The sequence below is a fragment of the Miniopterus natalensis genome, chromosome 10, assembly GCF_054644295.1.
Source record: "Miniopterus natalensis isolate mMinNat1 chromosome 10, mMinNat1.hap1, whole genome shotgun sequence".
Lineage (NCBI taxonomy): Eukaryota > Metazoa > Chordata > Mammalia > Chiroptera > Miniopteridae > Miniopterus > Miniopterus natalensis.
This window is the reverse complement of record NC_142090.1, coordinates 68,353,558-68,366,473: the sequence shown is the minus strand read 5'-3', so window position 1 is coordinate 68,366,473 and position 12,916 is coordinate 68,353,558. Positions and strand designations below refer to the sequence as shown.

The window sequence follows — 12,916 nt, the reverse complement described above, 5'->3', positions numbered from 1 at the left end:
ACAATGAGCAGCAACGGGGAGTGCAGCAGGAGGAGCAGTCTTGGAAAGGATGGTGACTTTATCTAACACATACCTGCTAAGAACAGAGCCAGCATCCTGCTGGCTGTGGGCCTATGGCATGGCTCCGCTCACGGAGCTCCTCATGAAGGAGCAAGGGGGATCCTAGAAGTGTTTTTCTAATTCACTGTGGTAAGGGTTTTCAGCAATCAGAAGGGTCCCAAAATGACATTCATAAGTTCTGCTTTGGTAGACTAGGGAAGGATTCCCAGAGGCATTTAGGCATTACAGGAACTGCACAGGAGGGTCTGTTCTCCGGTGGCGTTGGTATGCGGCAGGGAGGTGCACACAGGAACCTGGTCTGATGTGGCCAAAGCACTGGATGTCCTTAGGGGACTGAGTGGAGATGTGGCTGCTAAATAGGTCAAGGCAGTCGTTTTTAGTTGTGGGATGCTCAGAAGACACCTAAATCCGTCTCTAGATCTGGGCTAGAAAAGCATAGGATCTCTTGATCGCCTATTTCCCAATTTCAGTTTTCCAGACCTAAAAAAGTAATTTATTACTCAGTGTCCTTAGCATGATCCATGTATCTGTTGGTGAAATGTATAAATATTCACAAGGCATGAGATAAATAAAAGAGATTTTGTTCAAAACAAAACAAATTCAGGTTCTTTTTTGCTGCTAGTGAGTTTTGTAGAAAATACAAAGAGCTTTATGGCTTTCAAGATGACAGATAAAGGGCTGTGACCTGTATGTTCACTCAGATAGGAGTAATAATACACTTCTGATGATGTTTGCAGTAGTGGGAGTGGATGAAAATGTCCAGATAGAAAAATGAATTTTAAAAGTAAAAAGTGTTAGTAGACAAACACTAAGAAAAATCATCATCTAAAGGAAATTTATTCATTGAAGGGAATCCAGAGGGATAAGCCTGAATTATTAGAATGGGACATTTAAGAAGAAAATGTCAACCAGATCAAGTATGACAGACTGAGCCAACAAACAGCCATGTGAACAAGAAACTAGAAGGCATTTATAAATGTTATGATGAAAGGAAAACAGGATGTTGTGGTAAAAAGTGCCCAGGAGGCTGCTTTGGAGTGGGTGGTCAGGGAGCCTCTGAGGCGGAAGACCCAACATCATCAAGGAGCACACATGGGAGAGAAGCATGGCCTGGGCAGGAATTTTGAACATTTTTATGCCATTAACTTGACCTCTGTGGAGTTCTGTAGAAGCTATGGATTCTTTCTCAGAAAAAATATTTGTAAATTGTAAATACATAACACTACATAGAACTACAAAGGAAATAAATTATATTTAAATATTACATCAAATATATAATAAAACTCATGCATTTTTGATGTAGTAATATGTGCATTTTTAATTAAATTATTAAAAATCAAAAGCTAGCAGGAAGGTCTAATAACTCATACTATTAAGATAATGATGTATAGAACATAATTGAAAAAAGCACTAAATGAAGAGGTAAAAGTTTTCCTATTCAAGAGAGATTAGTTAATTTCCACAGAGTTTGTCTTCACATGTGATGGACACAATTATTGAAATCTATCACATAATATTCTCCAAATGACAGCTTTAAAAATCAGAGTTGGTTGTTACAAGTTTCTAAGTAACCATGAGACAAAATGATGCAATCTTTCTTTCAGATCCATGTCATAAATTAAATGAGGTTACTATGGAGAGTATCCTAAAGAAGTGTTTTGGTTTTTTTTCAGGTCGTAAGTAAATATTGCAATTTTATACCCTGGTTGTGTTCCTCCTAGCAAAGTCTCTGCTTTTTTTTTTTTTTTTTTTTTTTTAATTGAGGTATAACTGTCATACATTACATTAGGTTCAGATTTACAACATGATTCTGTATTTGTATCTATCGAATCATTATGAAATGATCACCACAAGTCTAGTCAACATCCATCACCATACACAAAGATTTTTTTCTTGTGATGAGAACTTTTAAGATTTACTCTTTCAGCAACTTTCAAATATGCAATAAACAGCATTAGCCATAGTCGCCATGCTGTACATTACATTCCCATGACTTATTTATTTTGTAACTGGAAGTTTGCACCTTTTGATCTCCTTCACTCATTTCGCCAGTGCCCCATTCCCACCTCTGGCAACAGCCAATCTGTTCTCTGCATCTACGGAGAACTCTCCGCTTTGTTGATGAATTTTTATCTGATGACGTTATTTCTTAATTGTATCAATCTGAGCACATCCTTACCACCAGGGAAATTTAATAGGCCCTTCTTCACATCCCTTATATATTCCCAAGAATGTATTCCAGGCGTTGAGGTTTTTGCTTTCCATTCTTAAATACATTGGCACTCAAGGCTGCTTAAACAAAGCATCAACAAAGGTGCCTGTCTTCTTTGAAGTTATTTTCTGCGGAAATCACAGCCACTGACCAAATGATTTGGAAAGATTAAATTGTGCTTATTTTATGGCATTCTAAAACAGCAGGGTTAGACACTGGGCCAGCTGCCAGCCACTCGGCACCCACACTTTCATGTTTGGCTGCCAGATACATCCACACGAATTATTCTGGAGCAGAAATGTGCAATGGCGCCATTCTGGAGAGCAGAAATAAGTTTTTGAGTTTTAATGCTTTGATGAATGACTAATTCAAATATTATCCATTTTTACATGCATACAAAATACTACTTTGGATTAGATTGGATTTTGGTTGCTGGAGGAAGTTTTTCCTCTCCCTTGGAGGAAAGCCATCCTTTACACTAGTTAAATTTCCTTTTTCTCTGATCCAGAGGAATGTGGGATCCCTTTCTCCAGCTCTATCAAAATCAGAAGGTGTACTTAGCTATTTTATTTCTAATAGAAGTGACATATATGTAAATATATACACATTTATGTATATCACATATATATAATATATATACATAAATACACATACACATATATACAGCACATTCATAAATATTAAAGTAAAATGCCAAAATAATAAAGGAATCATAATGACTATGTTGAGACACTTACCCAATTTTTTCTATGTTAATTCCCACCGGAAGCATTTTCCTCTCTGAACTCCACCACAGTCACGAGGCTGAGTCCTGGCTGTACACTCATTTCAGACATCTCGATGTCAGGATGAAACAGTTTCATAGGCTGTGCAGATTTTTGTATAGGCCTCAGAATCTCTGTATAGCCTCACACTCAACGCTCAAGGTCTACAGACACACAGGTAAAACTTTATTAGCAATATGAATTATCTAAAAATACAAGAAGAGCAACAACAAGAATCCTAAAACAGATACCATCCTTAGGCCAAAGTACTTGAGATTCTGCTGTCCCAAATGAATCCAGGTCATTTACATTTAAAAACATTTTGAATGGACATGTGCTGCATTATGTTCATGCTAGGCTGTCTCAAATCATTTTTAAAGGCAGCTGAAATACAGGCTGTACATTCAAAAACAATAACAAACCCATGGAAGATGGTGTTTTTCCTTACATAAAAATATTTTATTAATTTTTTTCTTCTTAAATTTAAGAAGGCCTCATGGAATTAATGCCCTTGTTTTATAAATCATTCAGTGTCTCTTTCAATTATTTTATAGCATTACTAAATAACTAATAAAATTTGTATTGCATTATAATTAAAATCTTAACTACAATGAGAAAATGTGAATGTGTCAGGCTGTGTGAAGTGATGTTGAAATCTTGCCATAAATGGTCCCAGTCAAGCCTGAAAAACTATTATTATTTTTTTATTAATGTCTAAGTAATCTGCATTTTTGATAACTTTAGTAAGCCTCATGACTGTCAAAGTTTGCCATTTACTTTTACTTTCCTCCAAATTATTTTTGACATTTTGGTTTCCATTTAACAAGTAAGTAAGCTAAGCTTCCATTCTTGGAGATGTTATTTAATAGATACCACATGTACAAGGCCATAAGTAAACACCATTTACTGCAAAACAGGTTAATAACACAGTGCAAATATTGTTGCTATGGTACTATATTATGCAAAGAAGAGCAAACTATTTTTGTAGCAATTATCTGAACTCGACAAACCAAAAACTAGCAGAGGCCATCATACCTCAGGTGGGGATTAACACAAAATTAAATTTGTACTAATCTCCCCTTGAGGAAGGAAGCATTAGCAAATGCTCTGTGGCCGCTGCTCATTTTACTATACAGCCAAATGCTACCAACAGGAGGGAATGCTTAGGAGACCAATTTGAATTAACACGTTTGGAAAGTTAGTGGAAGTATAAACACATATGACGTTAAAAAAGAAAAAAAAAGAAAGGACTATACATATAATTCTTACTTAAAGCCACACTTTTCTTTTTAGATTTTTCCTAATAACTCCATTTCTTGAAATTCTATCCAGGCCAGTAATCAAGATGTGGTTCTCTACAATAACAGTTCATTGGTATAGCAATCAAAAAATCTTTTGAGATTTATGTGTAGCAGGTTAATAAAAAAAATGTGATCACCTTTTCTGGAGAAGCTGAAATAGATCTCTCGGAACTGATACAAAATAGGAGTGATTTCCTCTTAGGGACTATTAGCTCAAAAGAAGGCAAAAAAGGGAGCTATCACATGCACCCAGTTAGTAAGAAAGGATCCAGGACTTGGACTAAGAAAGGAAGACCAAGGAAAGGAGATGGATTGTAAGACAGCAAAGGAAAGGACTTATTGCAGTTGTAGAAGTCACAATGAATAGTCTGTGTAAAGAGGATATTAGGAGACTGGTTTCCTCAGACCAAGAGTTCCATGTTACTTGTAGTAACATTAAAATTTGGAAAACTTGTTACATGATAATAAGCCCATGAAAAGAAATATTTGTTGTTGTTGTAGCCTTGTCTGTTTATTATGGCTTTACGATTTCTGTTTGATTTATGCATGCATTGTAAGAGACATTAAGCACTGGTAGATGACAAGTACTACGTTAGGCACTGAGGATACTCATGCAACTCTTGCCTTCGAAGATTTTATAATAGTTGTGTAGCAGTTTAAATATGAAAAATGTTTTTATTTACTCTTAATTGATGCAGAATTCTGTTTTTCTATGTACTTTTTGGGCAACATGATCTTGGTGTCCATGGCAATATTTTTTGTAAAAAGGGTGTGTGTGATTTTTCACATATAAGGAATTATATTACAAATAATATAATGGTGGCTAACTTAGTCAGCTCGGGCTGCCATACCAAAATACCATAAACTGGGTAGCATGAACAACAGAAGTTTATTTTCTCATAATACTGGAGGCTAGAAGTCTGAGATCAGAGTGCCAACAGGGTATGGTTTTGGTGAGAACACTCTTCCTGGCCTGAAGATGGCCACATTTGGCTGTGTCCTTACATGGTGGAGAGAAAGTGAGCAAGTTCTCTGATGACTTTTCTTATATGGGTGCTAATCCCATCATGTGGGCCCCACCCTCAGGACCTCATCTAGACCTCACTGCCTCCCAAAGGCTCCATTTCCAAATATCATCATATTGGGTTTAGGGCTTTGATATATTATTTTGGATGGAGACAAGGCAATCCATACCATTGACATACATGCTGCCACTATAAAATGAAGTTATAGAGTATGTCTAGAATACAAAAGCTCTCTTAGGTCATCTCTTAGTACTATTATGCTCTGTGCTTAAAATCAATGGAAAACTACAACCCATTTCAGACAAGACTACTAATGATCTGGGACCTTCTGGAATGAAGGTTTGGGTCATCCCAACAGGTAAAACAACATGACTAGCTGAGATGCTTTTGTGGGCTAAGAGAATCTGGAATAGAGAGGGGAAATAGGTCCTTATAAATACCAGCTATTAACAGGTAGGCAGTTGCAGAAACTACAACTGTAATTGTCATGTTTCTTCCTTATTATGAATATATATTTGTGTATATATATTTTTCTTCTTATATAACATAAGATGTGTTGACTTTGCATCATAGTATTTAAGTTACAGAATATGAAGGGAAGAGTGATTATCACCCAAGGGCTTACATCATCTTCTGGTGAAACGGTTAGTGGATTTTTAGTTTTACAAAGGATAGCTGTGTCATATTAGGCAGAAATATGACTTTGTTGAGACCTTCAGAGATTAAGTATGATTTAAGGAGATATGTATGGGTGCCACGTTGACAAGGGGTGGACTATGATGGTTAATTTTATGTGTCAGCTTGGCTAGGCTTTGGTGTCCAGTTGTTTGTTCAACAACCAGTCAAGTTTTTGTTGTGAAGCTATTTTTAAAATGCAATTAACCTTTAAATCATTAGACTTGAGTAAAGTAGACTACCTTCCATAACATGGGAGGGCCACATCCAATCAGTTGAAAGCCTTACGAGGAAAGATTAAAGTGTTCCCCCAAAAAAACAATTCTGCTTCAAGACTGTAGTATAGAAACCTTGCCTGCTGGCTTCCCCAGAAGATTTCAAACTTAAGAATGCCACATCATTTCTAACCTGAATTTCCAGCCTGCTGACCCACTCTACAGATTTCAGGCTTGCCAGCCCCCACAGTTGCGTAAGCCATTTTCTTAAAATATCTATCATCTATCTATCTATCTATCTATCTATCTATCTATCTATCTATCTATCTATCTATCTATCTATCATCTATCTATCTATCTATCTATCTATCTATCTATCTATCTATCTATCTATCATCTATCATCTATCATCTATCTATCTATCTATCTATCTATCTATCTATCTATCTATCTATCTATCTATCTATCATCTATCTATCTATCTATCTATCTATCTATCTATCTATCTATCTATCTATCTATCATCTATCTATCATCTATCATCTATCTATCATCTATCTATCTCTATCTGTCTATCTATCTATCTATCTATCTATCTATCTATCTATCTATCATCTATCTATCATCTATCATCTATCTATCATCATCTATCTATCTATCATCTATCTATCTATCTATCTATCTATCTATCTATCTATCTATCTATCATCTATCTATCTATCTATCTATCTATCTATCTATCTATCTATCATCTATCTATCTATCTATCTAATCTATCATCATCTATCTATCTATCTATCTATCTATCTATCTATCTATCTATCTATCTATCTATCATCATCTATCTATCATCTATCTATCTATCATCTATCTATCTATCTATCTATCTATCTATCTATCTATCTATCTATCTATCTATCTATCTATCATCTATCATCTATCTATCTATCATCTATCTATCATCTATCATCATCTATCTACCTACCTATCTAACTATTCTATTAATTTTGTTTCTCTGGAGAATCCTAATACAATCTTATAGTCTGCAAACCTGATGTACTCACTTTTTAAAATAATTTACATATATTTTATTTTGGATTATATGACTATGAAGAGTAACAAGTTTATTTCTGTGCATTTTATTTCCTTTCTTATAATGGCTAGGGAATCCAATAAAATGTTAAATAGCAGTGTTGATAACAGGACATCAGTGGGGAAAACTTTTAATATTTTATAATTTTTTATTTTGCTGTGGATTTTTGTAGATACATTTTAGTATAGAAATAAACTTTTTAAAATTTAATTTTATTAAAATTTTTATAAGTGATGGATATTGAAATTTGGTGAATTATTTTTTCTGATTGCAAAAAGAAAATGTATAAGTTTTTTCTTCATTCAATGTAATTAAATGTACTTACGATTTTTCAAATGTTGAACCAACTTAGCATTATGGGAATAATTCATTCCTAATTGGAACATTTTTATTATTTTTATATTTTGCTATATTTGGTTTGGGCATTTTTTCTTTAAAAATTTTGCATTGTGGCTTATATTACTTTGAATTCTTGCTTTATGGCCCAGTGTGTGATCATAATTTGTAACATATTCCATATTTATTTTCTATTTTCCCTTGAATTTCTGTTAGTTTTGTCTCATAAAGATAAAGCTATATAGTTAGGTATTTAGTATTGTTATATCTTTCTGATGAATTGAACCTTTTATAACCATGAAAATTTCCTTTTTATCTCTACTAATGCTTTCTACCTTATAATACATTTTGATATTAATTTCGGCACAGTTGATTTTTTTGTTTAGTTTCTGCTTTTCATTTTTTTCAACTTTAGTTATTTTCTTAACTTTATTTTTAAATGATTCTCTTGCAACAAGCATAGAATTGTTGTTGATGATAAATTCAGTATGAAAATCTTTGACGTTAATAGGGAATTTAATGTTTTTAAACGTATTTGTGTTTAAATCTACATTTTATTATTTGCTTATGTTATTTTCCACATTGTGTATATATGTATTTGCTGAATTTTCTACCTTCTTTTGGCTTGAACTTTTAAAGATTAATCTCAGTTCATAAGCTTGAAAATTATAATTGATTACATTGAATTCAGAGCTTTCCTTGTACATGCATAACTTTTTACCTCCTTTCAAGACTTGAACATCAAACTCTCTTTGACCTGAAACTCAGCTATTTTATCAGAGAGAAGTAAATGACAAATTCTAGTAAATAAAGAAACCTAGGACATGAGGGTACAATTAAAATAACCCACAATAAGAATGGTATGTTCCAGAAACTTTATGCTTCACCGTAAAAATTCATATGATATTCCTCACAGTATATCTGTTCACTTAAATATTTAACAACTATGTTAAGTAACCACTGAGAAAAAGAATTAAAAATCAATAAAAATAAACGACCACTATGAGTTAGTTGATGCAATGCTATGTCATTGGCTCCATCAATTCCTGAAAAGGGAGCTGAATGCAGAGATTTGATTCCACTTTTTGAGATCACCTGCATGGTTCTATATTTCTGTTTCATATCACAGTACTTAAGAGAGTTAGATTCATAGAAGTAGATGTTTATGAATGTGTATTTTTTATTCGCTGTTTTTAAAGTGGTCAGAGTAATCGTGAAACACAGCCAGAAATATACTGGCTTGTAATTAGTGTCAGGTTTTTTAAATATAACATACTTGAACAAAGATAAAAGTTTTACAGTTCTGGAGTTGGGAAAGCTTATACCTCAGTCACTTCCTATCTACATAGCCAACTACATTGCTTGGAACAGCCTGGGCACTGAGGAAATGGACATTGCTGTAGTGATGCTTTTTGTTATGATTATCTTTAGTTGTGAACTCTTCATGCCTTAATGACTGCTAATATCTTAGACCCAGAAGGGATGTGATACAACTTTGAAGCTAACCTAAGATGTAAGTTGCCTGTAGTTTTAAAGTCTTTTGCTCTTCCAAAAGCACAGTGAAGAAAATGAAAAGGCAAATCACAGCCTGGTAGAAGCCCTAATGCAGCTACCGGACAAATGATTTGAATCAAGCATGTGTGGAGTTCTTACACGTCAATAGACAAACAAACCAAAGAATAAACAAAAGATATAAATAGAAACCTCACGAAGTATTTTAAATGGTGCATAAACATATGAAAACATGCTCAATGTTAGAGAAATTAAATCCACAATGAGACACCACTATACATCTATTACAATGGCTAAAATTAAAAAGACTGGCTATGCTAAGTGTTTGTGAAAATATGGAGCAATTGGACCTCTCATACAATGGAATGGAAAATTGCACAATTACTCAGGAAAAGTTTGGCATTTTCTTAGAAAAGTTAAAAATACACTTTCCCTATGACACAATCATTCTATTCCTAGGTATATGACCAAGAGAAATGAAAGCACATGTCCATACAAACGCTGGTACCTAAATGTTTCCCTTTATTTGTAATATTAAACACTGAACTCAAATGTTCCTAAATAGATGATGTAATAAACAATTTCAGTGTATCACATAATGCAATACTATTAGGCAATAAAAATAAGAATTAACGATAGAGATGCAATTAATCAACAGTTGAGTAATCTAGCATTCATGGGCGGCTTCGTGGTCAGAGAGAGTGGCTTTAAATAATAGTGCAATTAATTATAAAATCATTGACATCTAAGAATAAAAAAGACAAACTGAAATATAGCTGCCACTTATAGGACTCAAAGGAAAATAGATTTTCTGGCAACTAGTTATTCAAATTAGTGAATCCTAAGGATACTTATAATAAACTTACCTAAGCTAACTTAAAAACTTGTACACATAAACCTTAGTGTATATACATTTCAAATTTTGATTTTTTTTTTTAATGCTAAGTAAATAATGAATGACCTGGCTTTGTTATTTGTAGTGCTACACAAATGTATGTGTTATAGCACTTTTGATGATAACCTTCTCATGTACAATACTGATTATTTTGTGTGATTTTTGAAGTATGTTATATTTAAAAAACCTGACACTAATTACAGCAATGTAGTTTTAAACAAAACTGATATGAGCAAAGTTGCATATTGATCTCCCTCGAATTTTTGCCTTTCTAACAGTTGCTCTTTGCTTTTGCATAGGGTCTTCTCCCTCAAGCTTCCATCCTCCAAAGCCTCTTAACCCAATGGGTCTTGCTCTACTTCTCCCTCTGCTCATCCAGCACCTATTCTTCAGAATTTCTGGAGGAAGAAGGTAAAAGCTATTTCCAAATTCAGAACTCTTCCTTTGAGGTAACTGTTGGTACTCCTCAGTGCTCTTTCAAATTCTTTCAGGTTCCCACCCCTTCAGGCACATGTTGGATACACTTGCTGGCCCATTCGTGGTTGTGGGGGTCATGTGACTGGTTCCAGTCAGTGAGTTGTGAGAAGTGACATGTGTCACTCTGGGCATCTGAGTGTCTACGATGCAAGATCCTTTTAAGAATCCCCTTTTCTTTTGGAATAATGATGAGAAAAGTCCCTGAATGACTTCGATGAACAGAAGCCCTCTGCTCCAGTGATAGATAGGTCACATGAGCAAGAAAAGAAAAGAAAACTTTTGTTATTTTAAGTCACTGTGACTTCGTGGCCGTTTGCTACCACAGCATGAGCTTGCCTATCCTGAGTGATATAGAATCATGTTTTATAGTCACAATGGAATTGCTTTAACCTTTGGTTTGGAATCCTTAGGCAAGACTCTAATGGTAGAATTTGTTATGGGAAAGGAGAAAGAGACCCTATGCTGGGGAATCACTGGGGAAAATAGAACTCATATGTGCACCTGGAGGCACATTATATAAGCAGCTACATATTCAGCCTACCTGCAGGGTTGGTTATTGATGATGGCTTAACTGATGGATATTTTTGGGTCTTTGTTTTATGATTGAGAAAAAAATACAGGGTGTCAACTAAAGGTTTTGATTCTCAGACATTATTTAAAACCAAAGAAAGCTGGTGGCAGCCTTTGGCTGCAGGATCCACCATTTAACACACAATGTTGGGGGTGGAGCTTTTCTTCCCTCTCTTTGACAAATGCAAAATGAAGAAGTCAGAGGAAGCTACTTTAAAATTATCAAAGGGCTTACAAATAAAACTCAAGCACTTACGTTGATAATATTGCCCAAGTCTCTCCGAGAAAACTTTCTGAAGCTTAAGTAGGAAAAATGCACTGTAAGAGCGATGACAGCGGCTCACCAATAATTCGGTAAAATATGAGTAATAGCACTGGAACAAGAATAAAGATTTTAGATTTTTCTGTGGGGGAGGGAACACACACAAACACAAAGACTGGTCTTTGGTTATGGACAAATCAGATCTAACTTCTTAATACGAAAGTCGGTTACCTGCCAGAAGCTCAAAACATTTTTTATAAACAAGTTTTCAAAGACACTGTCAAGTCTTTCCCTAAGTGAAGCGAGATGCCAAATCAGCAGAGAATTAAAATATATTTATTTAAAAAAAAAAAAAAAACTCAAGCAGAAGGGCATCTGATGTTTTACAGACATTCCAACACCTTCAGGAAATTTGAACTCACACCAAAGGGTCTGATAGTCATTTGAGTCTCCATCTGTACTGGAACACATGTGCACACACAATGCACATTGAATCACTCCAGTGGAAAAAAGAAAAACAAACCCTGGTCTTAAATTATAGAAGTCTTCTACCATTCTTCTTAACCGCAAAGCCTTTGGCAGCTTCAAACAGTGACTTAGGGTGATCTGGTCATAAAGCTTCCTTTGGTGCTAGAAGCCACAATGCTGAGCTATAGGCAACTGCTGCTCCAGGGACACAGTGGCTATAAACGAAATAGCGCAGAAGAAATCTAAGACTGGGGGACAATATTGGAAGCAAACTAAGAAGCAGGCAGGACTCGTTTTGATTTGTCTCGTGTAACTGCTTCTCGGTTTCTTAAGTTTAATTATGTGCTTCATGTTGTCAGCTCGTTGCCAGGATATGGATGTGCTAAAATTAATTTTCCTATTTCTTTCTTGAAACCAAAAATATCCCTGCCATTTTCAAATCCTAGCTTTATAATAAACTATTTTCTAATATATAGTCTGGCAGTAAAATAAGTGAGAATCTTAGATTCATTGAGGGGAATTACCTATTAGATTGTTTGGGGGCAATGTATGTTAAGGACATTAAATTAATTGCTAACCATTTATTATAATCTTATTGTCCTGGGTATGTGCTTCCTAATCTGCATCATCTCATTTAATCTTTGTAGTAAACCTACTATTATTCCCATTCTACAGATGGGAAAACTGAGTCTTAACAACATAGCTACGTGTCTAGGCTCACACAGCTTGGAAATAGGCAGAAGATGAGATCCAAACCCAGTCCTAACTCTTAGAGACTCTGTGTTGCCTTCTTAGACAGCCCTTTCTTTTCTACATTTATAAAATGTTAGTTTCTCTTGAAAGGGACATCTGTATATCTTTGAAAATAATCACTAGTGCTCATATCAGGGCTTCCATTGGAAAGGAGAGGCAGATGGCTGAGTGCTTGAGAGCGCAATCTGGAGCCAGGACCACCATCTCCCAGCTGTGGGACCAGGGGTGAGTCACTAAACCCTTGTGCTTCCGTTTCTGTGCCAGGCAGCCTTGTTGTGGAGATTTATTTACTTTATAT

The 12,916-nt window shown here is 34.9% G+C and overlaps 1 long non-coding RNA gene across 1 annotated transcript in view; it reads right to left on the bottom strand.

Annotated features, from left to right (window-relative positions):
* Positions 1-3,143: 3,143 nt before the first annotated feature.
* Positions 3,144-12,916, bottom strand: part of LOC107541680 (uncharacterized) — a 110,736-nt gene continuing 100,963 nt past the window's right edge. Inside the window, exon 3 of the long non-coding RNA XR_001603630.2 lies at positions 3,144-3,200. This is a non-coding gene — a long non-coding RNA (uncharacterized LOC107541680). The remainder of the gene's footprint in view (positions 3,201-12,916) is intronic.